The sequence below is a fragment of the Mustela lutreola genome, chromosome 7 (assembly GCF_030435805.1).
Source record: "Mustela lutreola isolate mMusLut2 chromosome 7, mMusLut2.pri, whole genome shotgun sequence".
Classification (NCBI taxonomy): Eukaryota; Metazoa; Chordata; class Mammalia; order Carnivora; family Mustelidae; genus Mustela; species Mustela lutreola.
Window position 1 is genome coordinate 29,816,746 of NC_081296.1, and position 24,668 is coordinate 29,841,413.

The 24,668-nt window shown below is 67.9% G+C and overlaps 8 non-coding genes across 8 annotated transcripts; all 8 read left to right on the top strand.

Moving 5' to 3' along the window:
• Positions 1-1,853: 1,853 nt before the first annotated feature.
• Positions 1,854-1,948, top strand: LOC131837689 (small nucleolar RNA SNORD116). The gene has a single exon (XR_009356284.1). It is a non-coding gene; the product is annotated as a small nucleolar RNA SNORD116 (small nucleolar RNA).
• Positions 1,949-4,927: 2,979 nt separating this feature from the next.
• Positions 4,928-5,022, top strand: LOC131837692 (small nucleolar RNA SNORD116). The gene has a single exon (XR_009356285.1). It is a non-coding gene; the product is annotated as a small nucleolar RNA SNORD116 (small nucleolar RNA).
• Positions 5,023-7,994: 2,972 nt separating this feature from the next.
• LOC131837693 (small nucleolar RNA SNORD116) lies at positions 7,995-8,089 on the top strand. The gene has a single exon (XR_009356286.1). It is a non-coding gene; the product is annotated as a small nucleolar RNA SNORD116 (small nucleolar RNA).
• Positions 8,090-11,062: 2,973 nt separating this feature from the next.
• LOC131837699 (small nucleolar RNA SNORD116) lies at positions 11,063-11,157 on the top strand. Its single transcript, XR_009356292.1, has one exon. It is a non-coding gene; the product is annotated as a small nucleolar RNA SNORD116 (small nucleolar RNA).
• Positions 11,158-14,143: 2,986 nt separating this feature from the next.
• On the top strand, positions 14,144-14,238 carry LOC131837694 (small nucleolar RNA SNORD116). The gene has a single exon (XR_009356287.1). It is a non-coding gene; the product is annotated as a small nucleolar RNA SNORD116 (small nucleolar RNA).
• Positions 14,239-17,264: 3,026 nt separating this feature from the next.
• LOC131837695 (small nucleolar RNA SNORD116) lies at positions 17,265-17,359 on the top strand. The gene has a single exon (XR_009356288.1). It is a non-coding gene; the product is annotated as a small nucleolar RNA SNORD116 (small nucleolar RNA).
• A 2,989-nt stretch (positions 17,360-20,348) lies between these two features.
• LOC131837705 (small nucleolar RNA SNORD116) lies at positions 20,349-20,443 on the top strand. Its single transcript, XR_009356298.1, has one exon. It is a non-coding gene; the product is annotated as a small nucleolar RNA SNORD116 (small nucleolar RNA).
• Positions 20,444-23,421: 2,978 nt separating this feature from the next.
• On the top strand, positions 23,422-23,516 carry LOC131837696 (small nucleolar RNA SNORD116). Its single transcript, XR_009356289.1, has one exon. It is a non-coding gene; the product is annotated as a small nucleolar RNA SNORD116 (small nucleolar RNA).
• The last annotated feature ends 1,152 nt before the right edge of the window (positions 23,517-24,668 follow it).

Here is a 24,668-nt window from a genome sequence, read left to right on the forward strand (position 1 = left end):
AGGATGGGGCAAGCCCCGCGAAGCACGGTTCCCAGTCCAGCGCTGTGGCCTGGCCGGACGTGGAGCTGGGCCAAGGTCAGCTGCCGTGGGGCTGGAGGAGAGGTGGCTTCCTTCCCTTGCTCCTCACGCCTTCCCGTGGCGTCGCAGCGGGTGAGCGATGCCGCCAGGGCCAGAGTCCTCGGACCCACGCCGAGCGAGGGGCCCTGCCTCGCGTACCGCCTGGTGCCTGACGGAAACGTCCACTGGGCTTGTGGCCGAGCGTTTCAAGATCCCTGCCTTGGAGGAGCGAGGCACGTGGGAGCCCAGGGTGGGCGGGACTTGCCGAGCCGGCGGGAGCCTGCGCACCTGGGGAGCGAGCTGCTGGATGAGTGCTCGCTCCCTCAGGGGCGGGGCCCACGAAGCCCGCTGGTCGTGGACACACCCATGCCCTGGGTGGGAATGGGCCCTGCTTTCAGTGGGAGGGTCAGCTGGCCCTCGGCGGGTCATGAGAACCGCTTGCCAAGAGGTGTGCTGCCTGGCCCTGCAGGGCCTTGCGGCTGAGAGCAAGGGCCGTGGCCCTTGGCCCGGAGTCCAAGCCCCTTGTCCTCTCGCGAGGGCCTTGGAGCGGCGTCGGGTCAGCGCCTGATGTGCCAGGGCTTGCCGTTTCCGTGGGCCCCGGGATTTTGTCGGCGGTCGCCGAGGGTCTCTCTCCTGCGGTCACGCTGGGTGACGCTGGGGCAAGCGTCAGGGTGACAGAGTTCACATCGCAGTGGCCTCCGTCTCCGGCACCGGGTGTGGCGAGCCAGAGCCGGCGTGCTCTGCTTTGCCAGGAGACCTTGGACACGCGTTCCGTCTGGCCTCCTCCCGGCAGACCACGGGGTTGTCGAACGTGGCGCTCGAGGATTCCGTGGCACCAAACATCCGGAGCGGCGTGCCAGGCCGGGAGGCCAGGGGACCCTGTCCCGGGAGGGCTGTGAACGGGCGTGAGGCTCCCTCCAAGGGCGACCACCCCGTGGCCACACCGACTGCGGAAACGCGCCCACCCGCCACCGCCCTCCTACATGTCCACGTGGCCCACAAGGGCTCCTAGCCCTCACACGCCAGGGCCAAACCCAACCTTACACCACTTCCCCAAACAGTTCACATGCGCACGACCATACACACACACACACACACATACACACACACACACACTCACACACAGACACACACACATACACACACACACACATGCACACACACCCATCAACACACGCACGCGTACTCGGCCCACGCAGACACACCCCCGACCCCACGGAGACCCACGTGTCCGCGGCCTTGCCCGGCCGGCATGCGTGGCCTCCTGTCCGGCTGCCGCCAAGCCTGAGGGACAGAGGGTCCGCACCAGGCGGAGGCAAGGCTTCCCCCCAGGCATGTTCTGAGAGGCATGGCGAGCTGTACCCCTGGGTCCGTGGCTCACGCGAGCGTGCTACTTTTCCACACTTGTCAGGTGCGTTGTCCACGCCAGGCGGGCCCCCGGTCGGCCCACAGAAGATGGCCTTCCTGTCCTCGGATGCGCGGAGCTTGGCCGGGTCCGCGGAAGTCGTGCGGTCCAACGCGGGCAGGCTGAGGAAGGATCGGCGAGACGGTAAGCCTTCCCCTGTCTCGGTGGAACTGGGGAGGGCGGGATATCCCGCGCCTGCCGTAGTGTCTGCCAGCGCGCGCCCGCCTTGCGGCTCCCGGCTCCCGGCTCCCGGTGCGAGGTTGCACCGTTCCTCTTGCTCAGGGGCGTGGGTCCATACGGGCCGCTGTCGCAGGGCTCTGAGGCCATCGGCTTCCCCTCCGAGCCACCCTGCCTGGCCCGTTCCGTCGGCCAGGCGGCCTCCAATGTGCCTGGATCGATGATGACTCCCTCATTCTGCATTCCTTGGAAAAGCTGAACAAAATGAGTGAGAACTCCCTACCGTCGTTCTCATCGAAACTGAGGTCCAGCACGTTGTCTCCCCCGGGGCAGAAAGTAGGAGCGAGGGACCGCTTCCCCTCGGTCACATGCCGGTAGCCACCACCACCACCACCAGCACTTCCACCACCAACACCAACACCAACACCACCACCTCCCCCACCGCCTCCGCCGCCGCAAACGTCGGCACCGCCAGCACCACCGGCACCCCCAGCTCTAGCCCCCGAGGGACCTTGGCCAGAACAGCGGCGTGTGCGGCTCAGGGCCTGCGAGGCGTTTCCCCGCCTTAGCCGGTCGGAGGTCCTGGGAGGCGCAGCCGGGCTCTTGTTTCGAGTCGGGCAGATGGTATCCCGTTCGTGGGAGTCCGTCAGGGAGGCCTTGGGTGAGGCCCTCTGAGCTCCTGTCACGGAGCAGCGTGGGCCGGGGTGGGGCTTCAGGCAGAGCTCCTGGGGGATCGTGAGGTAGAGGGTGCAGCAGCAGGCGCCTTGGGTTGCGAGGAGAGCCCCGGGGCCCGTCACCCCGGTGGCATCGTTGGTGTGCCCCGTGTGCTTGTGGGTAGGGGGCAGAGGCCCACGGCCAGGACGCTGTCCTTGACAGCCCCTGAGGTTAAGCCCGTGGAGGCCCAGTGGGGCCCCACAAGGCCCGTTCCGTGAGACCAGGGCGAACGTGGAGCCGCCGTGCAGGTTCTCGGCCGACCCAGAATCGGTTGGGACGGTGGAGGAAGGCAGGTGGGCTGCTGGCGGGGAGCTGCGTGGCCCGAGCCTCTGGCTGTAATCTGCCACAAGCGTTCAATGCTTTGGGGGCTGTGGGAGCCGTGCCCGACATCACCCGTCCCCGCTGGGCGGCCACCTGGTGGCTCCGGGGACTGGCCCGGGAGACGTCGGGGCCGCGTTTCGGTCCCTTTGCGGAGTGGCCCCGCGGTCTCCGTCCGCGAGGAGCGGCGATCTGTGTGCGTCTCCCAGGGACCCCCAGGAGTGCCAATGCGATGAACCCCCCAGACATCCGGGACGCTGTCCGCGGGCGCAAGCCACGGGAGCCGTGGAGGGCTTGCTACCCACCGCCAGGCCTGGGCATGGGCAGCTGTAGGTATTTCTGAGAGGGTCCCAGAAACTTGTGCCCCAGATGCCCCGCTGCCCAGTGGGATGGGGAACGCTCGAGAACTGTCCTTGCTCGCATGCGCCCTAGGCAGGATGGGGCAAGCCCCGCGAAGCACGGTTCCCAGTCCAGCGCTGTGGCCTGGCCGGACGTGGAGCTGGGCCAAGGTCAGCTGCCGTGGGGCTGGAGGAGAGGTGGCTTCCTTCCCTTGCTCCTCACGCCTTCCCGTGGCGTCGCAGCGGGTGAGCGATGCCGCCAGGGCCAGAGTCCTTGGACCCACGCCGAGCGACGGGCTCTGCCTCGCGTCCCGCCTGGTGCCTGACGGAAACGTCCACTGGGCTTGTGGCCGAGCGTTTCAAGATCCCTGCCTTGGAGGAGCGAGGCACGTGGGAGCCCAGGGTGGGCGGGACTTGCCGAGCCGGCGGGAGCCTTCGCACCTGGGGAGCGAGCTGCTGGATGAGTGCTCGCTCCCTCAGGGGCGGGGCCCATGAAGCCCGCTGGTCGTGGACACACCCATGCCCTGGGTGGGAATGGGCCCTGCTTTCAGTGGGAGGGTCAGCTGGCCCTCGGCGGGTCATGAGAACCGCTTGCCAAGATGTGTGCTGCCTGGCCATGCAGGGCCTTGCGGCTGAGAGCAAGGGCGGTGGCCCTTGGCCCGGAGTCCAAGCCCCTTGTCCTCTCGCGAGGGCCTTGGAGCGGCGTCGGGTCAGCGCCTGATGTGCCAGGGCTTGCCGTTTCCGTGGGCCCCGGGATTTTGTCGGCGGTCGCCGAGGGTCTCTCTCCTGCGGTCACGCTGGGTGACGCTGGGGCAAGCGTCAGGGTGACAGAGTTCACATCGCAGTGGCCTCCGTCTCCGGCACCGGGTGTGGCGAGCCAGAGCCGGCATGCTCTGCTTTGCCAGGAGACCTTGGACACGCGTTCCGTCTGGCCTCCTCCCGTCAGAGCACGGGGGTGTCGAACGTGGCGCTCGAGGATTCCGTGGCACCAATCTTCCGGAGCGGCGTGCCAGGCCGGGAGGCCAGGGGACCCTGTCCCGGAAGGGCTGTGAACGGGCGTGAGGCTCCGTCCAAGGGCGACCACCCCGTGGCCACACCGACTGCGGAAACGCGCCCACCCGCCACCGCCCTCCTACATGTCCAGATGGCCCACAAGGGCTCCTAGCCCTCACACGCCAGGGCCAAACCCAACCTTACACCACTTCCCCAAACAGGCTCACATGCGCACGACCCTACACACACACACACACACACACACACAGACACACACACATACACACACACACCCATCAACACACGCACGCGTACTCGGCCCACGCAGACACACCCCCGACCCCACGGAGACCCACGTGTCCGCAGCCTTGCCCGGCCGGCATGCGTGGCCTCCTGTCCGGCTACCGCCAAGCCTGAGGGACAGAGGGTCCGCACCAGGCGGAGGCAAGGCTTCCCCCCAGGCATGTTCTGAGAGGCATGGCGAGCTGTACCCCAGGGTCCGTGGCTCACGCGAGCGTGCTACTTTTCCACACTTGTCAGGTGCGTTGTCCACGCCAGGAGGGCCCCCGGTCGGCCCAGAGAAGATGGCCTTCCTGTCCTCGGATGCGCGGAGCTTGGCCGGGTCCGCGGAAGTCGTGCGGTCCAACGCGGGCAGGCTGAGGAAGGATCGGCGAGACGGTAAGCCTTCCCCTGTCTCGGTGGAACTGGGGAGGGCGGGATATCCCGCGCCTGCCGTAGTGTCTGCCAGCGCGCGCCCGCCTTGTGGCTCCCGGCTCCCGGCTCCCGGTGCGAGGTTGCACCGTTCCTCTTGCTCAGGGGCGTGGGTCCATACGGGCCGCTGTCGCAGGGCTCTGAGGCCATCGGCTTCCCCTCCGAGCCACCCTGCCTGGCCCGTTCCGTCGGCCAGGCGGCCTCCAATGTGCCTGGATCGATGATGACTCCCTCATTCTGCATTCCTTGGAAAAGCTGAACAAAATGAGTGAGAACTCCCTACCGTCGTTCTCATCGAAACTGAGGTCCAGCACGTTGTCTCCCCCGGGGCAGAAAGTAGGAGCGAGGGACCGCTTCCCCTCGGTCACATGCCGGTAGCCACCACCACCACCACCAGCACTTCCACCACCAACACCAACACCAACACCACCACCTCCCCCACCGCCTCCGCCGCCGCAAACGTCGGCACCGCCAGCACCACCGGCACCCCCAGCTCTAGCCCCCGAGGGACCTTGGCCAGAACAGCGGCGTGTGCGGCTCAGGGCCTGCGAGGCGTTTCCCCGCCTTAGCCGGTCGGAGGTCCTGGGAGGCGCAGCCGGGCTCTTGTTTCGAGTCGGGCAGATGGTATCCCGTTCGTGGGAGTCCGTCAGGGAGGCGCTGGGTGAGGCCCTCTGAGCTCCTGTCACGGAGCAGCGTGGGCCGGGGTGGGGCTTCAGGCAGAGCTCCTGGGGGATCGTGAGGTAGAGGGTGCAGCAGCAGGCGCCTTGGGTTGCGAGGAGAGCCCCGGGGCCCGTCACCCCGGTGGCATCGTTGGTGTGCCCCGTGTGCTTGTGGGTAGGGGGCAGAGGCCCACGGCCAGGACGCTGTCCTTGACAGCCCCTGAGGTTAAGCCCGTGGAGGCCCAGTGGGGCCCCACAAGGCCCGTTCCGTGAGACCAGGGCGAACGTGGAGCCGCCGTGCAGGTTCTCGGCCGACCCAGAATCGGTTGGGACGGTGGAGGAAGGCAGGTGGGCTGCTGGCGGGGAGCTGCGTGGCCCGAGCCTCTGGCTGTAATCTGCCACAAGCGTTCAATGCTTTGGGGGCTGTGGGAGCCGTGCCCGACATCACCCGTCCCCGCTGGGCGGCCACCTGGTGGCTCCGGGGACTGGCCCGGGAGACGTCGGGGCCGCGTTTCGGTCCCTTTGCGGAGTGGCCCCGCGGTCTCCGTCCGCGAGGAGCGGCGATCTGTGTGCGTCTCCCAGGGACCCCCAGGAGTGCCAATGCGATGAACCCCCCAGACATCCGGGACGCTGTCCGCGGGCGCAAGCCACGGGAGCCGTGGAGGGCTTGCTACCCACCGCCAGGCCTGGGCATGGGCAGCTGTAGGTATTTCTGAGAGGGTCCCAGAAACTTGTGCCCCAGATGCCCCGCTGCCCAGTGGGATGGGGAACGCTCGAGAACTGTCCTTGCTCGCATGCGCCCTAGGCAGGATGGGGCAAGCCCCGCGAAGCACGGTTCCCAGTCCAGCGCTGTGGCCTGGCCGGACGTGGAGCTGGGCCAAGGTCAGCTGCCGTGGGGCTGGAGGAGAGGTGGCTTCCTTCCCTTGCTCCTCACGCCTTCCCGTGGCGTCGCAGCGGGTGAGCGATGCCGCCAGGGCCAGAGTCCTTGGACCCACGCCGAGCGACGGGCTCTGCCTCGCGTCCCGCCTGGTGCCTGACGGAAACGTCCACTGGGCTTGTGGCCGAGCGTTTCAAGATCCCTGCCTTGGAGGAGCGAGGCACGTGGGAGCCCAGGGTGGGCGGGACTTGCCGAGCCGGCGGGAGCCTTCGCACCTGGGGAGCGAGCTGCTGGATGAGTGCTCGCTCCCTCAGGGGCGGGGCCCATGAAGCCCGCTGGTCGTGGACACACCCATGCCCTGGGTGGGAATGGGCCCTGCTTTCAGTGGGAGGGTCAGCTGGCCCTCGGCGGGTCATGAGAACCGCTTGCCAAGATGTGTGCTGCCTGGCCATGCAGGGCCTTGCGGCTGAGAGCAAGGGCGGTGGCCCTTGGCCCGGAGTCCAAGCCCCTTGTCCTCTCGCGAGGGCCTTGGAGCGGCGTCGGGTCAGCGCCTGATGTGCCAGGGCTTGCCGTTTCCGTGGGCCCCGGGATTTTGTCGGCGGTCGCCGAGGGTCTCTCTCCTGCGGTCACGCTGGGTGACGCTGGGGCAAGCGTCAGGGTGACAGAGTTCACATCGCAGTGGCCTCCGTCTCCGGCACCGGGTGTGGCGAGCCAGAGCCGGCATGCTCTGCTTTGCCAGGAGACCTTGGACACGCGTTCCGTCTGGCCTCCTCCCGTCAGAGCACGGGGGTGTCGAACGTGGCGCTCGAGGATTCCGTGGCACCAAACTTCCGGAGCGGCGTGCCAGGCCGGGAGGCCAGGGGACCCTGTCCCGGAAGGGCTGTGAACGGGCGTGAGGCTCCGTCCAAGGGCGACCACCCCGTGGCCACACCGACTGCGGAAACGCGCCCACCCGCCACCGCCCTCCTACATGTCCAGATGGCCCACAAGGGCTCCTAGCCCTCACACGCCAGGGCCAAACCCAACCTTACACCACTTCCCCAAACAGGCTCACATGCGCACGACCCTACACACACACACACACACACACACACAGACACACACACATACACACACACACCCATCAACACACGCACGCGTACTCGGCCCACGCAGACACACCCCCGACCCCACGGAGACCCACGTGTCCGCAGCCTTGCCCGGCCGGCATGCGTGGCCTCCTGTCCGGCTACCGCCAAGCCTGAGGGACAGAGGGTCCGCACCAGGCGGAGGCAAGGCTTCCCCCCAGGCATGTTCTGAGAGGCATGGCGAGCTGTACCCCAGGGTCCGTGGCTCACGCGAGCGTGCTACTTTTCCACACTTGTCAGGTGCGTTGTCCACGCCAGGAGGGCCCCCGGTCGGCCCAGAGAAGATGGCCTTCCTGTCCTCGGATGCGCGGAGCTTGGCCGGGTCCGCGGAAGTCGTGCGGTCCAGCGCGGGCAGGCTGAGGACGAATCGGCGAGACGGTAAGCCTTCCCCTGTCTCGGTGGAACTGGGGACGGCGGGATAGCCCGCGCCTGCCGCAGAGTCTGCCAGTGCGCGCCAGCCTTGCGGCTCCCGCCTCCCGGTGCTAGGTTGCACCGTTCCTCTTGCTCAGGGGCGTGGGTCCATACGGGCCGCTGCCGCAGGGCTCTGAGGCCATCGGCTTCCCCTCTGAGCCACCCTGCCTGGCCCGTTCCGTCGGCCAGGCGGCCCCCAATGTGCCTGGATCGATGATGACTCCCTCATTCTGCATTCCTTGGAAAAGCTGAACAAAATGAGTGAGAACTCCCTACCGTCGTTCTCATCGAAACTGAGGTCCAGCACGTTGTCTCCCCCGGGGCAGAAAGTAGGAGCGAGGGACCGCTTCCCTTCGGTCACATGCCGGTAGCCACCACCACCACCAGCACTTCCACCACCAACACCAACACCAACACCACCACCTCCCCCACCGCCTCCGCCGCCGCAACCGTCGGCACCGCCAGCACCGCCAGCACCCCCAGCTCTAGCCCCCGAGGGACCTCGGCCAGAACAGCGGCGTGTGCGGCTCAGGGCCTGCGAGGCGTTTCCCCGCCTTAGCCGGTCGGAGGTCCTGGGAGGCGCAGCCGGGCTCTTGCGTCGAGTCGGGCAGATGGTATCCCATTCGTGGGAGTCCGTCAGGGAGGCGCTGGGTGAGGCCCTCTGAGCTCCTGTCACGGAGCAGCGTGGGCCGGGGTGGTGCTTCAGGCAGAGCTCCTGGGGGATCGTGAGGTAGAGGGTGCAACGGCAGGCGCCTTGGGTTGCGAGGAGAGCCCCGGGGCCCGTCACCCCGGTGGCATCGTTGGTGTGCCCCGTGTGCTTGTGGGTAGAGGGCAGAGGCCCACGGCCAGGACGCTGTCCTTGACAGCCCCTGAGGTTAAGCCCGTGGAGGCCCAGTGGGGCCCCACAAGGCCCGTTCCGTGAGACCAGGGCGAACGTGGAGCCGCAGTGCAGGCTCTTGGCCCACCCAGAATCTGTTGGGACGGGGGAGGAAGGCAGGTGGGCTGCTGGCGCGGAGTTGCGTGGCCCGAGCCTCTGGCTGTAATCTGCCACAAGCGTTCAATGCTTTGGGTGCTGTGAGGGCCGTGCCCGACATCACCCGTCCCCGCTGGGCGGCCACCTGGTGGCTCCGAGGACTGGCCCGGGGCACGTCGGGGCCGCATTTCGGTCCCTTGGGGAGTGGCCCCGGGGTCTCCGTCCGCGAGGAGCGGCGATCTGTGGGCGTCTCCCAGGGATCCCCAGGAGTGCCATTGCGATGAACCCCCCAGCACGGCCGGGACGCTGTCCGCGGGCGCAAGCCACGGGAGCCGTGGAGGGCTTGCTCCCCACCGCCAGGCCTGGGCATGGGCAGCTGTAGGTATTTCTGAGATGGTCCCAGAAACTTGTGCCCCAGCTGCCCCGCTGCCCAGTGGGATGGGGAACGCTCGAGAACTGTCCTTGCTCGCCTGCGCCCTATGCAGGATGGGGCAAGCCCCGCGAAGCACGGTTCCCAGTCCAGCGCTGTGGCCTGGCAGGACGTGGAGCTAGGCCAAGGTCAGCTGCCGTGGGGCTGGAGGAGAGGTGGCTTCCTTCCCTTGCTCCTCACGCCTTCCCGTGGCGTCGCAGCGGGTGAGCGATGCCGCCAGGGCCAGAGTCCTCGGACCCACGCCGAGCGAGGGGCCCTGCCTCGCGTCCCGCCTGGTGCCTGACGGAAACGTCCACTGGGCTTGTGGCCGAGCGTTTCAAGATCCCTGCCTTGGAGGAGCGAGGCACGTGGGAGCCCAGGGTGGGCGGGATTTGCCGAGCCGGCGGGATCCTGCGCACCTGGGGAGCGAGCTGCTGGATGAGTGCTCGCTCCCTCAGGGGCGGGGCCCACGAAGCCCGCTGGTCGTGGACACACCCATGCCCTGGGTGGGAATGGGCCCTGCTTTCAGTGGGAGGGTCAGCTGGCCCCCGGCGGGTCATGGAACCGCTTGCTAAGAGGTGTGCTGCCTGGCCCTGCAGGGCCTTGCGGCTGAGAGCAAGGGCGGTGGCCCTTGGCCCGGAGTCCAAGCCCCTTGTCCTCTCGCGAGGGCCTTGGAGCGGCGTCGGGTCAGCGCCTGATGTGCCAGGGCTTGCCGTTTCCGTGGGCCCCGGGATTTTGTCGGCGGTCGCCGAGGGTCTCTCTCCTGCGGTCACGCTGGGTGACGCTGGGGCAAGCGTCAGGGTGACAGAGTTCACATCGCAGTGGCCTCCGTCTCCGGCACCGGGTGTGGCGAGCCAGAGCCGGCGTGCTCTGCTTTGCCAGGAGACCTTGGACACGCGTTCCGTCTGGCCTCCTCCCGTCAGACCACGGGGTGTCGAACGTGGCGCTCGAGGATTCCGTGGCACCAAACTTCCGGAGCGGCGCGCCAGGCCGGGAGGCCAGGGGACCCTGTCCCGGGAGGGCTGTGAACGGGCGTGAGGCTCCCTCCAAGGGCGACCACCCCGTGGTCACACCGACTGCGGAAACGCGCCCACCCGCCACCGCCCTCCTACATGTCCACGTGGCCCTCAAGGGCTCCTAGCCCTCACACGCCACGGCCAAACCCAACCTTACTCCACTTCCCCAAACAGGCTCACATGCGCACGACCCTACACACACACACAAACACAGACACACACACACACACACACACACACATGCACACACACCCATCAACACACGCACGCGTACTCGGCCCACGCAGACTCACAACCGACCCCACGGAGACCCACGTTTCCGCGGCCTTGCCCGGCCGGCATGCGTGGCCTCCTGTCCGGCTGCCGCCAAGCCTGAGGGACAGAGGGTCCGCACAAGGCGGAGGCAAGACTTCCCCCCAGGCATGTTCTGAGAGGCATGGCGAGCTGTACCCCTGGGTCCGTGGCTCACGCGAGCGTGCTACTTTTCCACACTTGTCAGGTGCGTTGTCCACGCCAGGCGGGCCCCCGTTCGGCCCAGAGAAGATGGCCTTCCTGTCCTCGGATGCGCGGAGCTTGGCCGGGTCCGCGGAAGTCGTGCGGTCCAGCGTGGGCAGGCTGAGGACGGATCGGCGAGACGGTAAGCCTTCCCCTGTCTCGGTGGAACTGGGGACGGCGGGATAGCCCGCGCCTGCCGCAGAGTCTGCCAGTGCGCGCCAGCCTTGCGGCTCCCGCCTCCCGGTGCTAGGTTGCACCGTTCCTCTTGCTCAGGGGCGTGGGTCCATACGGGCCGCTGCCGCAGGGCTCTGAGGCCATCGGCTTCCCCTCCGAGCCACCCTGCCTGGCCCGTTCCGTCGGCCAGGCGTCCCCCAATGTGCCTGGATCGATGATGACTCCCTCATTCTGCATTCCTTGGAAAAGCTGAACAAAATGAGTGAGAACTCCCTACCGTCGTTCTCATTGAAACTGAGGTCCAGCACGTTGTCTCCCCCGGGGCAGAAAGTAGGAGCGAGGGACCGCTTCCCCTCGGTCACATGCCGGTAGCCACCACCACCACCACCACCAGCACTTCCACCACCAACACCAACACCAACACCACCACCACCCCCACCGCCTCCGCCGCCGCAACCGTCGGCACCGGCAGCACCGCCAGCACCCCCAGCTCTAGCCCCCGAGGGACCTCGGCCAGAACAGCGGTGTGTGCGGCTCAGGGCCTGCGAGGCGTTTCCCCGCCTTAGCCGGTCGGAGGTCCTGGGAGGCGCAGCCGGGCTCTTGTGTCGAGTCGGGCAGATGGTATCCCGTTCGTGGGAGTCCGTCAGGGAGGCGCTGGGTGAGGCCCTCTGAGCTCCTGTCACGGAGCAGCGTGGGCCGGAGTGGTGCTTCAGGCAGAGCTCCTGGGGGATCGTGAGGTAGAGGGTGCAACGGCAGGCGCCTTGGGTGGCGAGGAGAGCCCCGGGGCCCGTCACCCCGGTGGCATCGTTGGTGTGCCCCGTGTGCTTGTGGGTAGAGGGCAGAGGCCCACGGCCAGGACGCTGTCCTTGACAGCCCCTGAGGTTAAGCCCGTGGAGGCCCAGTGGGGCCCCACATGGCCCGTGCCGTGAGACCAGGGCGAACGTGGAGCCGCCGTGCAGGCTCTCGGCCGACCCAGAATCGGATGGGACGGGGGAGGAAGGCAGGTGGGCTGCTGGCGGGGAGCTGCGTGGCCTGAGCCTCTGGCTGTAATCTGCCACAAGTGTTCAATGCTTTGGGGGCTTTGAGGGCCGTGCCCGACATCACCCGTCCCCGCTGGGCGGCCACCTGGTGGCTCCGGGGACTGGCCCGGGGCACGTCGGGGCCGCATTTCGGTCCCTTGGCGGAGTGGCCCCGGGGTCTCCGTCCGCGAGGAGCGGCGATCTGTGGGCGTCTCCCAGGGACCCCCAGGAGTGCCATTGCGATGAACCCCCCAGCACGGCCGGGACGCTGTCCGCGGGCGCAAGCCACGGGAGCCGTGGAGGGCTTGCTCCCCACCGCCAGGCCTGGGCATGGGCAGCTGTAGGTATTTCTGAGAGGGTCCCAGAAACTTGTGCCCCAGATGCCCCGCTGCCCAGTGGGATGGGGAACGCTCGAGAACTGTCCTTGCTCGCCTGCGCCCTAGGCAGGATGGGGCAAGCCCCGCGAAGCACGGTTCCCAGTCCAGCGCTGTGGCCTGGTCGGACGTGGAGCTGGGCCAAGGTCAGCTGCCGTGGGGCTGGAGGAGAGGTGGCTTCCTTCCCTTGCTCCTCACGCCTTCCGTGGCGTCGCAGCGGGTGAGCGATGCCGCCATGGCCAGAGTCCTCGGACCCACGCCGAGCGAGGGGCCCTGCCTCGCGTCCCGCCTGGTGCCTGACGGAAACGTCCACTGGGCTTGTGGCCGAGCGTTTCAAGATCCCTGCCTTGGAGGAGCGAGGCACGTGGGAGCCCAGGGTGGGCGGGATTTGCCGAGCCGGCGGGAGCCTGCGCACCTGGGGAGCGAGCTGCTGGATTAGTGCTCGCTCCCTCAGGGGCGGGGCCCACGAAGCCCGCTGGTCGTGGACACACCCATGCCCTGGGTGGGAATGGGCCCTGCTTTCAGTGGGAGGGTCAGCTGGCCCCCGGCGGGTCATGAGAACCGCTTGCCAAGAGGTGTGCTGCCTGGCCCTGCAGGGCCTTGCGGCTGAGAGCAAGGGCGGTGGCCCTTGGCCCGGAGTCCAAGCCCCTTGTCCTCTCGCGAGGGCCTTGGAGCGGCGTCGGGTCAGCGCCTGATGTGCCAGGGCTTGCCGTTTCCGTGGGCCCCGGGATTTTGTCGGCGGTCGCCGAGGGTCTCTCTCCTGCGGTCACGCTGGGTGACGCTGGGGCAAGCGTCAGGGTGACAGAGTTCACATCGCAGTGGCCTCCGTCTCCGGCACCGGGTGTGGCGAGCCAGAGCCGGCGTGCTCTGCTTTGCCAGGAGACCTTGGACACGCGTTCCGTCTGGCCTCCTCCCGTCACCACGGGGTGTCGAACGTGGCGCTCGAGGATTCCGTGGCACCAAACTTCCGGAGCGGCGCGCCAGGCCGGGCGGCCAGGGGACCCTGTCCTGGGAGTGCTGTGAACGGGCGTGAGGCTCCCTCCAAGGGCGACCACCCCGTGGCCACACCGACTGCCGAAACGCGCCCACCCGCCACCGCCCTCCTACATGTCCACGTGGCCCACAAGGGCTCCTAGCCCTCACACGCCAGGGCCAAACCCAACCTTACACCACTTCCCCAAAGAGGCTCACATGCGCACGACCCTACACACACACACACACACACACACACAGACACACACGCATACACACACACACTCATGCACACACACCCAACAACACACGCACGCGTACTCGGCCCACGCAGACACACCCCCGACCCCACGGAGACCCACGTGTCCGCGGCCTTGCCCGGCCGGCATGCGTGGCCTCCTGTCCGGCTGCCGCCAAGCCTGAGGGACAGAGGGTCCGCACCAGGCGGAGGCAAGGCTTCCCCCCAGGCATGTTCTGAGAGGCATGGCGAGCTGTACCCCTGGGTCCGTGGCTCACGCGAGCGTGCTACTTCTCCACACTTGTCAGGTGCGTTGTCCACGCCAGGAGGGCCCCCGGTCGGCCCAGAGAAGATGGCCTTCCTGTCCTCGGATGCGCGGAGCTTGGCCGGGTCCGCGGAAGTCGTGCGGTCCAGCGTGGGCAGGCTGAGGACGGATCGGCGAGACGGTAAGCCTTCCCCTGTCTCGGTGGAACTGGGGACGGCGGGATAGCCCGCGCCTGCCGCAGAGTCTGCCAGTGCGCGCCAGCCTTGCGGCTCCCGCCTCCCGGTGCTAGGTTGCACCGTTCCTCTTGCTCAGGGGCGTGGGTCCATACGGGCCGCTGCCGCAGGGCTCTGAGGCCATCGGCTTCCCCTCCGAGCCACCCTGCCTGGCCCGTTCCGTCGGCCAGGCGTCCCCCAATGTGCCTGGATCGATGATGACTCCCTCATTCTGCATTCCTTGGAAAAGCTGAACAAAATGAGTGAGAACTCCCTACCGTCGTTCTCATCGAAACTGAGGTCCAGCACGTTGTCTCCCCCGGGGCAGAAAGTAGGAGCGAGGGACCGCTTCCCCTCGGTCACATGCCGGTAGCCACCACCACCACCACCAGCACTTCCACCACCACCACCAACACCAACACCACCACCTCCCCCACCGCCTCCGCCGCCGCAAACGTTGGCACCGCCAGCACCACGGGCACCCCCAGCTCTAGCCCCCGAGGGACCTTGGCCAGAACAGCGGCGTGTGCGGCTCAGGGCCTGCGAGGCGTTTCCCCGCCTTAGCCGGTCGGAGGTCCTGGGAGGCGCAGCCGGGCTCTTGTTTCGAGTCGGGCAGATGGTATCCCGTTCGTGGGAGTCCGTCAGGGAGGCGCTGGGTGAGGCCCTCTGAGCTCCTGTCACGGAGCAGCGTGGGCCGGGGTGGTGCTTCAGGCAGAGCTCCTGGGGGATCGTGAGGTAGAGGGTGCAGCGGCAGGCGCCTTGGGTTGCGAGGAGAGCCCCGGGGCCCTTCACCCCGGTGGCATCGTTGGTGTGCCCCGTGTGCTTGTGGGTAGGGGGCAGAGGCCCACGGCCAGGACGCTGTCCTTGACAGCACCTGAGGTTAAGCCCGTGGAGGCCCAGTGGGGCCCCACAAGGCCCGTTCCGTAAGACCAGGGCGAACGTGGAGCCGCCGTGCAGGCTCTCGGCCGACCCAGAATCGGTTGGGACGGGGGAGGAAGGCAGGTGGGCTGCTGGCGGGGAGCTGCGTGGCCCGAGCCTCTGGCTGTAATCTGCCACAAGCGTTCAATGCTTTGGGGGCTGTGGGAGCCGTGCCCGACAACACCCGTCCCCGCTGGGCGGCCACCTGGTGGCTCCGGGGACTGGCCCGGGAGACATCGGCGCCGCGTTTCGGTCCCTTTGCGGAGTGGCCCCGGGGTCTCCGTCCGCGAGGAGCGGCGATCTGTGTGCGTCTCCCAGGGACCCCCAGGAGTGCCAATGCGATGAACCCCCCAGCTCGGCCGGGACGCTGTCCGCGGGCGCAAGCCACGGGAGCCGTGGAGGGCTTGCTACCCACCGCCAGGCCTGGGCATGGGCAGCTGTAGGTATTTCTGAGAGGGTCCCAGAAACTTGTGCCCCAGATGCCCCGCTGCCCAGTGGGATGGGGAACGCTCGAGAACTGTCCTTGCTCGCCTGCGCCCTAGGCAGGATGGGGCAAGCCCCGCGAAGCACAGTTCCCAGTCCAGCGCTGTGGCCTGGCCGGACGTGGAGCTGGGCCAAGGTCAGCTGCCGTGTGGCTGGAGGAGAGGTGGCTTCCTTCCCTTGCTCCTCACGCCTTCCCGTGGTGTCGCAGCGGGTGAGCGATGCCGCCAGGGCCAGAGTCCTTGGACCCACGCCGAGCGACGGGCTCTGCCTCGCGTCCCGCCTGGTGCCTGACGGAAACGTCCACTGGGCTTGTGGCCGAGCGTTTCAAGATCCCTGCCTTGGAGGAGCGAGGCACGTGGGAGCCCAGGGTGGGCGGGACTTGCCGAGCCTGCGGGAGCCTGCGCACCTGGGGAGCGAGCTGCTGGATGAGTGCTCGCTCCCTCAGGGGCGGGGCCCATGAAGCCCGCTGGTCGTGGACACACCCATGCCCTGGGTGGGAATGGGCCCTGCTTTCAGTGGGAGGGTCAGCTGGCCCTCGGCGGGTCATGAGAACCGCTTGCCAAGATGTGTGCTGCCTGGCCATGCAGGGCCTTGCGGCTGAGAGCAAGGGCGGTGGCCCTTGGCCCGGAGTCCAAGCCCCTTGTCCTCTCGCGAGGGCCTTGGAGCGGCGTCGGGTCAGCGCCTGATGTGCCAGGGCTTGCCGTTTCCGTGGGCCCCGGGATTTTGTCGGCGGTCGCCGAGGGTCTCTCTCCTGCGGTCACGCTGGGTGACGCTGGGGCAAGCGTCAGGGTGACAGAGTTCACATCGCAGTGGCCTCCGTCTCCGGCACCGGGTGTGGCGAGCCAGAGCCGGCGTGCTCTGCTTTGCCAGGAGACCTTGGACACGCGTTCCGTCTGGCCTCCTCCCGGCAGAGCACGGGGTTGTCGAACGTGGCGCTCGAGGATTCCGTGGCACCAAACTTCCGGAGCGGCGTGCCAGGCCGGGAGGCCAGGGGACCCTGTCCAGGGAGGGCTGTGAACGGGCGTGAGGCTCCCTCCAAGGGCGACCACCCCGTGGCCACACCGACTGCGGAAACGCGCCCACCCTCCACCGCCCTCCTACATGTCCACGTGGCCCACAAGGGCTCCTAGCCCTCACACGCCAGGGCCAAACCCAACCTTACACCACTTCCCCAAACAGGCTCACATGCGCACGACCATACACACACACACACACACACAGACACACACACATACACACACACACACACTCACACACAGACACACACACATACACACACACACACATGCACACACACCCATCAACACACGCTCGCGTACTCGGCCCACGCAGACACACCCCCGACCTCACGGAGACCCACGTGTCCGCGGCCTTGCCCGGCCGGCATGCGTGGCCTCCTGTCCGGCTGCCGCCAAGCCTGAGGGACAGAGGGTCCGCACCAGGCGGAGGCAAGGCTTCCCCCCAGGCATGTTCTGAGAGGCATGGCGAGCTGTACCCCTGGGTCCGTGGCTCACGCGAGCGTGCTACTTTTCCACACTTGTCAGGTGCGTTGTCCACGCCAGGCGGGCCCCCGGTCGGCCCACAGAAGATGGCCTTCCTGTCCTCGGATGCGCGGAGCTTGGCCGGGTCCGCGGAAGTCGTGCGGTCCAACGCGGGCAGGCTGAGGAAGGATCGGCGAGACGGTAAGCCTTCCCCTGTCTCGGTGGAACTGGGGAGGGCGGGATATCCCGCGCCTGCCGTAGTGTCTGCCAGCGCGCGCCCGCCTTGCGGCTCCCGGCTCCCGGCTCCCGGTGCGAGGTTGCACCGTTCCTCTTGCTCAGGGGCGTGGGTCCATACGGGCCGCTGCCGCAGGGCTCTGAGGCCATCGGCTTCCCCTCCGAGCCACCCTGCCTGGCCCGTTCCGTCGGCCAGGCGGCCTCCAATGTGCCTGGATCGATGATGACTCCCTCATTCTGCATTCCTTGGAAAAGCTGAACAAAATGAGTGAGAACTCCCTACCGTCGTTCTCATCGAAACTGAGGTCCAGCACGTTGTCTCCCCCGGGGCAGAAAGTAGGAGCGAGGGACCGCTTCCCCTCGGTCACATGCCGGTAGCCACCACCACCACCACCAGCACTTCCACCACCAACACCAACACCAACACCACCACCTCCCCCACCGCCTCCGCCGCCGCAAACGTCGGCACCGCCAGCACCACCGGCACCCCCAGCTCTAGCCCCCGAGGGACCTTGGCCAGAACAGCGGCGTGTGCGGCTCAGGGCCTGCGAGGCGTTTCCCCGCCTTAGCCGGTCGGAGGTCCTGGGAGGCGCAGCCGGGCTCTTGTTTCGAGTCGGGCAGATGGTATCCCGTTCGTGGGAGTCCGTCAGGGAGGCGCTGGGTGAGGCCCTCTGAGCTCCTGTCACGGAGCAGCGTGGGCCGGGGTGGGGCTTCAGGCAGAGCTCCTGGGGGATCGTGAGGTAGAGGGTGCAGCGGCAGGCGCCTTGGGTTGCGAGGAGAGCCCCGGGGCCCGTCACCCCGGTGGCATCGTTGGTGTGCCCCGTGTGCTTGTGGGTAGGGGGCAGAGGCCCACGGCCAGGACGCTGTCCTTGACAGCCCCTGAGGTTAAGCCCGTGGAGGCCCAGTGGGGCCCCACAAGGCCCGTTCCGTGAGACCAGGGCGAACGTGGAGCCGCCGTGCAGGCTCTCGGCCGACCCAGAATCGGTTGGGACGGGGGAGGAAGGCAGGTGGGCTGCTGGCGGGGAGCTGCGTGGCCCGAGCCTCTGGCTGTAATCTGCCACAAGCGTTCAATGCTTTGGGGGCTGTGGGAGCCGGGCCCGACATCACCCGTCCCCGCTGGGCGGCCACCTGGTGGCTCCGGGGACTGGCCCGGGAGACGTCGGGGCCGCGTTTCGGTCCCTTTGCGGAGTGGCCCCGGGGTCTCCGTCCGCGAGGAGCGGCGATCTGTGTGCGTCTCCCAGGGACCCCCAGGAGTGCCAATGCGATGAACCCCCCAGCACGTCCGGGACGCTGTCCGCGGGCGCAAGCCACGGGAGCCGTGGAGGGCTTGCTACCCACCGCCAGGCCTGGGCATGGGCAGCTGTAGGTATTTCTGAGAGGGTCCCAGAAACTTGTGCCCCAGATGCCCCGCTGCCCAGTGGGATGGGGAACGCTCGAGAACTGTCCTTGCTCGCCTGCGCCCTAGGCAGGATGGGGCAAGCCCCGCGAAGCACGGTTCCCAGTCCAGCGCTGTGGCCTGGCCGGACGTGGAGCTGGGCCAAGGTCAGCTGCCGTGGGGCTGGAGGAGAGGTGGCTTCCTTCCCTTGCTCCTCACGCCTTCCCGTGGCGTCGCAGCGGGTGAGCGATGCCGCCAGGGCCAGAGTCCTTGGACCCACGCCGAGCGACGGGCTCTGCCTCGCGTCCCGCCTGGTGCCTGACGGAAACGTCCACTGGGCTTGTGGCCGAGCGTTTCAAGATCCCTGCCTTGGAGGAGCGAGGCACGTGGGAGCCCAGGGTGGGCGGGACTTGCCGAGCCGGCGGGAGCCTGCGCACCTGGGGAGCGAGCTGCTGGATGAGTGCTCGCTCCCTCAGGGGCGGGGCCCATGAAGCCCGCTGGTCGTGGACACACCCATGCCCTGGGTGGGAATGGGCCCTGCTTTCAGTGGGAGGGTCAGCTAGCCCTCGGCGGGTCATGAGAACCGCTTGCCAAGATGTGTGCTGCCTGGCCATGCAGGGCCTTGCGGCTGAGAGCAAGGGCGGTGGCCCTTGGCCCGGAGTCCAAGCCACTTGTCCTCTCGCGAGGGCCTTGGAGCGGCGTCGGGTCAGCGCCTGATGTGCCAGGGCTTGCCGTTTCCGTGGGCCCCGGGATTTTGTCGGCGGTCGCCGAGGGTCTCTCTCCTGCGGTCACGCTGGGTGACGCTGGGGCAAGCGTCAGGGTGACAGAGTTCACATCGCAGTGGCCTCCGTCTCCGGCACCGGGTGTGGCGAGCCAGAGCCGGCATGCTCTGCTTTGCCAGGAGACCTTGGACACGCGTTCCGTCTGGCCTCTCCCCGTCAGACCACGGGGGCTTCGAACGTGGCGCTCGAGGATTCCGTGGCACCAAACTTCCGGAGCGGCGTGCCAGGCCGGGAGGCCAGGGGACCCTGTCCCGGGAGGGCTGTGAACGGGCGTGAGGTTCCCTACAAGGGCGACCACCCCGTGGCCACACCGACTGCGGAAACGTGCCCACCCGCCACCGCCCTCCTACATGTCCACGTGGCCCACAAGGGCTCCTAGCCCTCACACGCCAGGGCCAAACCCAACCTTACACCACTTCCCCAAACAGGCTCACATGCGCACGACCCTACACACACACACACACACACACAGACACACACACATACACACACACACACATGCACACACACCCATCAACACACGCACGCGTACTCGGCCCACGCAGACACACCCCCGACCCCACGGAGACCCACGTGTCCGCGGCCTTGCCCGGCCGGCATGCGTGGCCTCCTGTCCGGCTGCCGCCAAGCCTGAGGGACAGAGGGTCCGCACCAGGCGGAGGCAAGGCTTCCCCCCAGGCATGTTCTGAGAGGCATGGCGAGCTGTACCCCTGGGTCCGTGGCTCACGCGAGCGTGCTACTTTTCCACACTTGTCAGGTGCGTTGTCCACGCCAGGCGGGCCCCCGGTCGGCCCAGAGAAGATGGCCTTCCTGTCCTCGGATGCGCGGAGCTTGGCCGGGTCCGCGGAAGTCGTGCGGTTCTGCGCTGGCAGGCTGAGGAAGGATCGGCGAGACGGTAAGCCTTCCCCTGTCTCGGTGGAACTGGGGACGGCGGGATAGCCCGCGCCTGCCGCAGAGTCTGCCAGTGCGCGCCAGCCTTGCGGCTCCCGGCTCCCGGCTCCCGGTGCGAGGTTGCACCGTTCCTCTGCTCAGGGGCGTGGGTCCATACGGGCCGCTGCCGCAGGGCTCTGAGGCCATCGGCTTCCCCTCCGAGCCACCCTGCCTGGCCCGTTCCGTCGGCCAGGCGGCCCCCAATGTGCCGGGATCGATGATGACTCCCTCATTCTGCATTCCTTGGAAAAGCTGAACAAAATGAGTGAGAACTCCCTACCGTCTTTCTCATCGAAACTGAGGTTCAGCACGTTGTCTCCCCCGGGGCAGAAAGTAGGAGCGAGGGACCGCTTCCCCTCGGTCACATGCCGGTAGCCACCACCACCACCACCACCAGCACTTCCACCACCAACACCAACACCAACACCACCACCTCCCCCACCGCCTCCGCCGCCGCAACCGTCGGCACCGCCAGCACCGCCGGCACCCCCAGCTCTAGCCCCCGAGGGACCTCGGCCAGAACAGCAGCGTGTGCGGCACAGGGCCTGCGAGGCGTTTCCCCGCCTTAGCCGGTCGGAGGTCCTGGGAGGCGCAGCCGGGCTCTTGTGTCGAGTCGGGCAGATGGTATCCCGTTCGTGGGAGTCCGTCAGGGAGGCGCTGGGTGAGGCCCTCTGAGCTCCAGTCACGGAGCAGCGTGTGCCGTGGTGGTGCTTCAGGCAGAGCTCCTGGGGGATCGTGAGGTAGAGGGTGCAGCGGCAGGCGCCTTGGGTTGCGAGGAGAGCCCCGGGGCCCGTCACCCCCGTGGCATCATTGGTGTGCCCCGTGTGCTTGTGGGTAGAGGGCAGAGGCCCACGGCCATGACGATGTCCTTGACAACCCCTGAGGTTAAGCCCGTGGAGGCCCAGTGGGGCTCCACAAGGCCCGTGCCGTGAGACCAGGGTGAACGTGGAGCCGCCGTGCAGGCTCTCGGCCGACCCAGAATCGGTTGGGACGGGGGAGGATGGCAGGTGGGCTGCTGGCGGGGAGCTGCGTGGCCCGAGCCTCTGGCTTTAATTTGCCACAAGCGTTCAATGCTTTGGGGGCTGTGGGGGCCTTGCCCGACATCACCCGTCACCGCTGGGCGGCCACCTGGTGGCTCCGGGGACTGGCCCGGGGCACGTCGGGGCCGCGTTTCGATCCCTTGGCGGAGTTGCCCCGGGGTCTCCGTCCGCGAGGAGCGGCGATCTGTGGGCGTCTCCCAGGGACCCCCAGGAGTGCCATTGCGATGAACCCCCCAGCTCGGCCGGGACGCTGTCCGCGGGCGCAAGCCACGGGAGCCGTGGAGGGCTTGCTACCCACCGCCAGGCCTGGGCATGGGCAGCTGTAGGTATTTCTGAGAGGGTCCCAGAAACTTGTGCCCCAGATGCCCCGCTGCCCAGTGGGATGGGGAACGCTCGAGAACTGTCCTTGCTCGCCTGCGCCCTAGGCAGGATGGGGCAAGCCCCGCGAAGCACGGTTCCCAGTCCAGCGCTGTGGCCTGGCCGGACGTGGAGCTGGGCCAAGGTCAGCTGCCGTGGGGCTGGAGGAGAGGTGGCTTCCTTCCCTTGCTCCTCACGCCTTCCCGTGGCGTCGCAGCGGGTGAGCGATGCCGCCAGGGCCAGAGTCCTCGGACCCACGCCGAGCGAGGGGCCCTGCCTCGCGTCCCGCCTGGTGCCTGACGGAAACGTCCACTGGGCTTGTGGCCGAGCGTTTCAAAATCCCTGCCTTGGAGGAGCGAGGCACGTGGGAGCCCAGGGTGGGCGGGACTTGCCGAGCAGGCGGGAGCCTGCGCACCTGGGGAGCGAGCTGCTGGATGAGTGCTCGCTCCCTCAGGGGCGGGGCCCACGAAGCCCGCTGGTCGTGGACACACCCATGCCCTGGGTGGGAATGGGCCCTGCTTTCAGTGGGAGGGTCAGCTGGCCCTCGGCGGGTCATGAGAACAGCTTGCCAAGAGGTGTGCTGCCTGGCCCTGCAGGGCCTTGCGGCTGAGAGCAAGGGCGGTGGCCCTTGGCCCGGAGTCCAAGCCCCTTGTCCTCTCGCGAGGGCCTTGGAGCGGCGTCGGGTCAGCGCCTGATGTGCCAGGGCTTGCCGTTTCCGTGGGCCCCGGGATTTTGTCGGCGGTCGCCGAGGGTCTCTCTCCTGCGGTCACGCTGGGTGACGCTGGGGCAAGCGTCAGGGTGACAGAGTTCACATCGCAGTGGCCTCCGTCTCCGGCACCGGGTGTGGCGAGCCAGAGCCGGCGTGCTCTGCTTTGCCAGGAGACCTTGGACACGCGTTCCGTCTGGCCTCCTCCCGTCAGAGCACGGGGGTGTCGAACGTGGCGCTCGAGGATTCCGTGGCACCAAACTTCCGGTGCGGCGTGCCAGGCCGGGAGGCCAGGGGACCCTGTCCCGGAAGGGCTGTGAACGGGCGTGAGGCTCCCTCCAAGGGCGACCACCCCGTGGCCACACCGACTGCGGAAACGCGCCCACCCGCCACCGCCCTCCTACATGTCCAGGTGGCCCACAAGGGCTCCTAGCCCTCACACGCCAGGGCCAAACCCAACCTTACACCACTTCCCCAAACAGGCTCACATGCGCACGACCCTACACACACACACACACACACACACACACAGACACACACACATACACACACACACCCATCAACACACGCACGCGTACTCGGCCCACGCAGACACACCCCCGACCCCACGGAGACCCACGTGTCCGCAGCCTTGCCCGGCCGGCATGCGTGGCCTCCTGTCCGGCTACCGCCAAGCCTGAGGGACACAGGGTCCGCACCAGGCGGAGGCAAGGCTTCCCCCCAGGCATGTTCTGAGAGGCATGGCGAGCTGTACCCCAGGGTCCGTGGCTCACGCGAGCGTGCTACTTTTCCACACTTGTCAGGTGCGTTGTCCACGCCAGGAGGGCCCCCGGTCGGCCCAGAGAAGATGGCCTTCCTGTCCTCGGATGCGCGGAGTTTGGCCGGGTCCGCGGAAGTCGTGCGGTCCAGCGCGGGCAGGCTGAGGACGAATCGGCGAGACGGTAAGCCTTCCCCTGTCTCGGTGAAACTGGGGACGGCGGGATAGCCCGCGCCTGCCGCAGAGTCTGCCATTGCGCGCCAGCCTTGCGGCTCCCGCCTCCCGGTGCTAGGTTGCACCGTTCCTCTTGCTCAGGGGCGTGGGTCCATACGGGCCGCTGCCGCAGGGCTCTGAGGCCATCGGCTTCCCCTCTGAGCCACCCTGCCTGGCCCGTTCCGTCGGCCAGGCGGCCCCCAATGTGCCTGGATCGATGATGACTCCCTCATTCTGCATTCCTTGGAAAAGCTGAACAAAATGAGTGAGAACTCCCTACCGTCGTTCTCATCGAAACTGAGGTCCAGCACGTTGTCTCCCCCGGGGCAGAAAGTAGGAGCGAGGGACCGCTTCCCCTCGGTCACATGCCGGTAGCCACCACCACCACCACCACCAGCACTTCCACCACCAACACCAACACCAACACCACCACCTCCCCCACCGCCTCCGCCGCCGCAACCGTCGGCACCGCCAGCACCGCCAGCACCCCCAGCTCTAGCCCCCGAGGGACCTCGGCCAGAACAGCGGCGTGTGCGGCTCAGGGCCTGCGAGGCGTTTCCCCGCCTTAGCCGGTCGGAGGTCCTGGGAGGCGCAGCCGGGCTCTTGCGTCGAGTCGGGCAGATGGTATCCCATTCGTGGGAGTCCGTCAGGGAGGCGCTGGGTGAGGCCCTCTGAGCTCCTGTCACGGAGCAGCGTGGGCCGGGGTGGTGCTTCAGGCAGAGTTCCTGGGGGATCGTGAGGTAGAGGGTGCAACGGCAGGTGCCTTGGGTTGCGAGGAGAGCCCCGGGGCCCGTCACCCCGGTGGCATCGTTGGTGTGCCCCGTGTGCTTGTGGGTAGAGGGCAGAGGCCCACGGCCAGGACGCTGTCCTTGACAGCCCCTGAGGTTAAGCCCGTGGAGGCCCAGTGGGGCCCCACAAGGCCCGTTCCGTGAGACCAGGGCGAACGTGGAGCCGCAGTGCAGGCTCTCGGCCGACCCAGAATCTGTTGGGACGGGGGAGGAAGGCAGGTGGGCTGCTGGCGCGGAGTTGCGTGGCCCGAGCCTCTGGCTGTAATCTGCCACAAGCGTTCAATGCTTTGGGGGCTGTGAGGGCCGTGCCCGACATCACCCGTCCCCGCTGGGCGGCCACCTGGTGGCTCCGAGGACTGGCCCGGGGCACGTCGGGGCCGCATTTCGGTCCCTTGGGGAGTGGCCCCGGGGTCTCCGTCCGCGAGGAGCGGCGATCTGTGGGCGTCTCCCAGGGATCCCCAGGAGTGCCATTGCGATGAACCCCCCAGCACGGCCGGGACGCTGTCCGCGGGCGCAAGCCACGGGAGCCGTGGAGGGCTTGCTCCCCACCGCCAGGCCTGGGCATGGGCAGCTGTAGGTATTTCTGAGAGGGTCCCAGAAACTTGTGCCCCAGATGCCCCGCTGCCCAGTGGGATGGGGAACGCTCGAGAACTGTCCTTGCTCGCCTGCG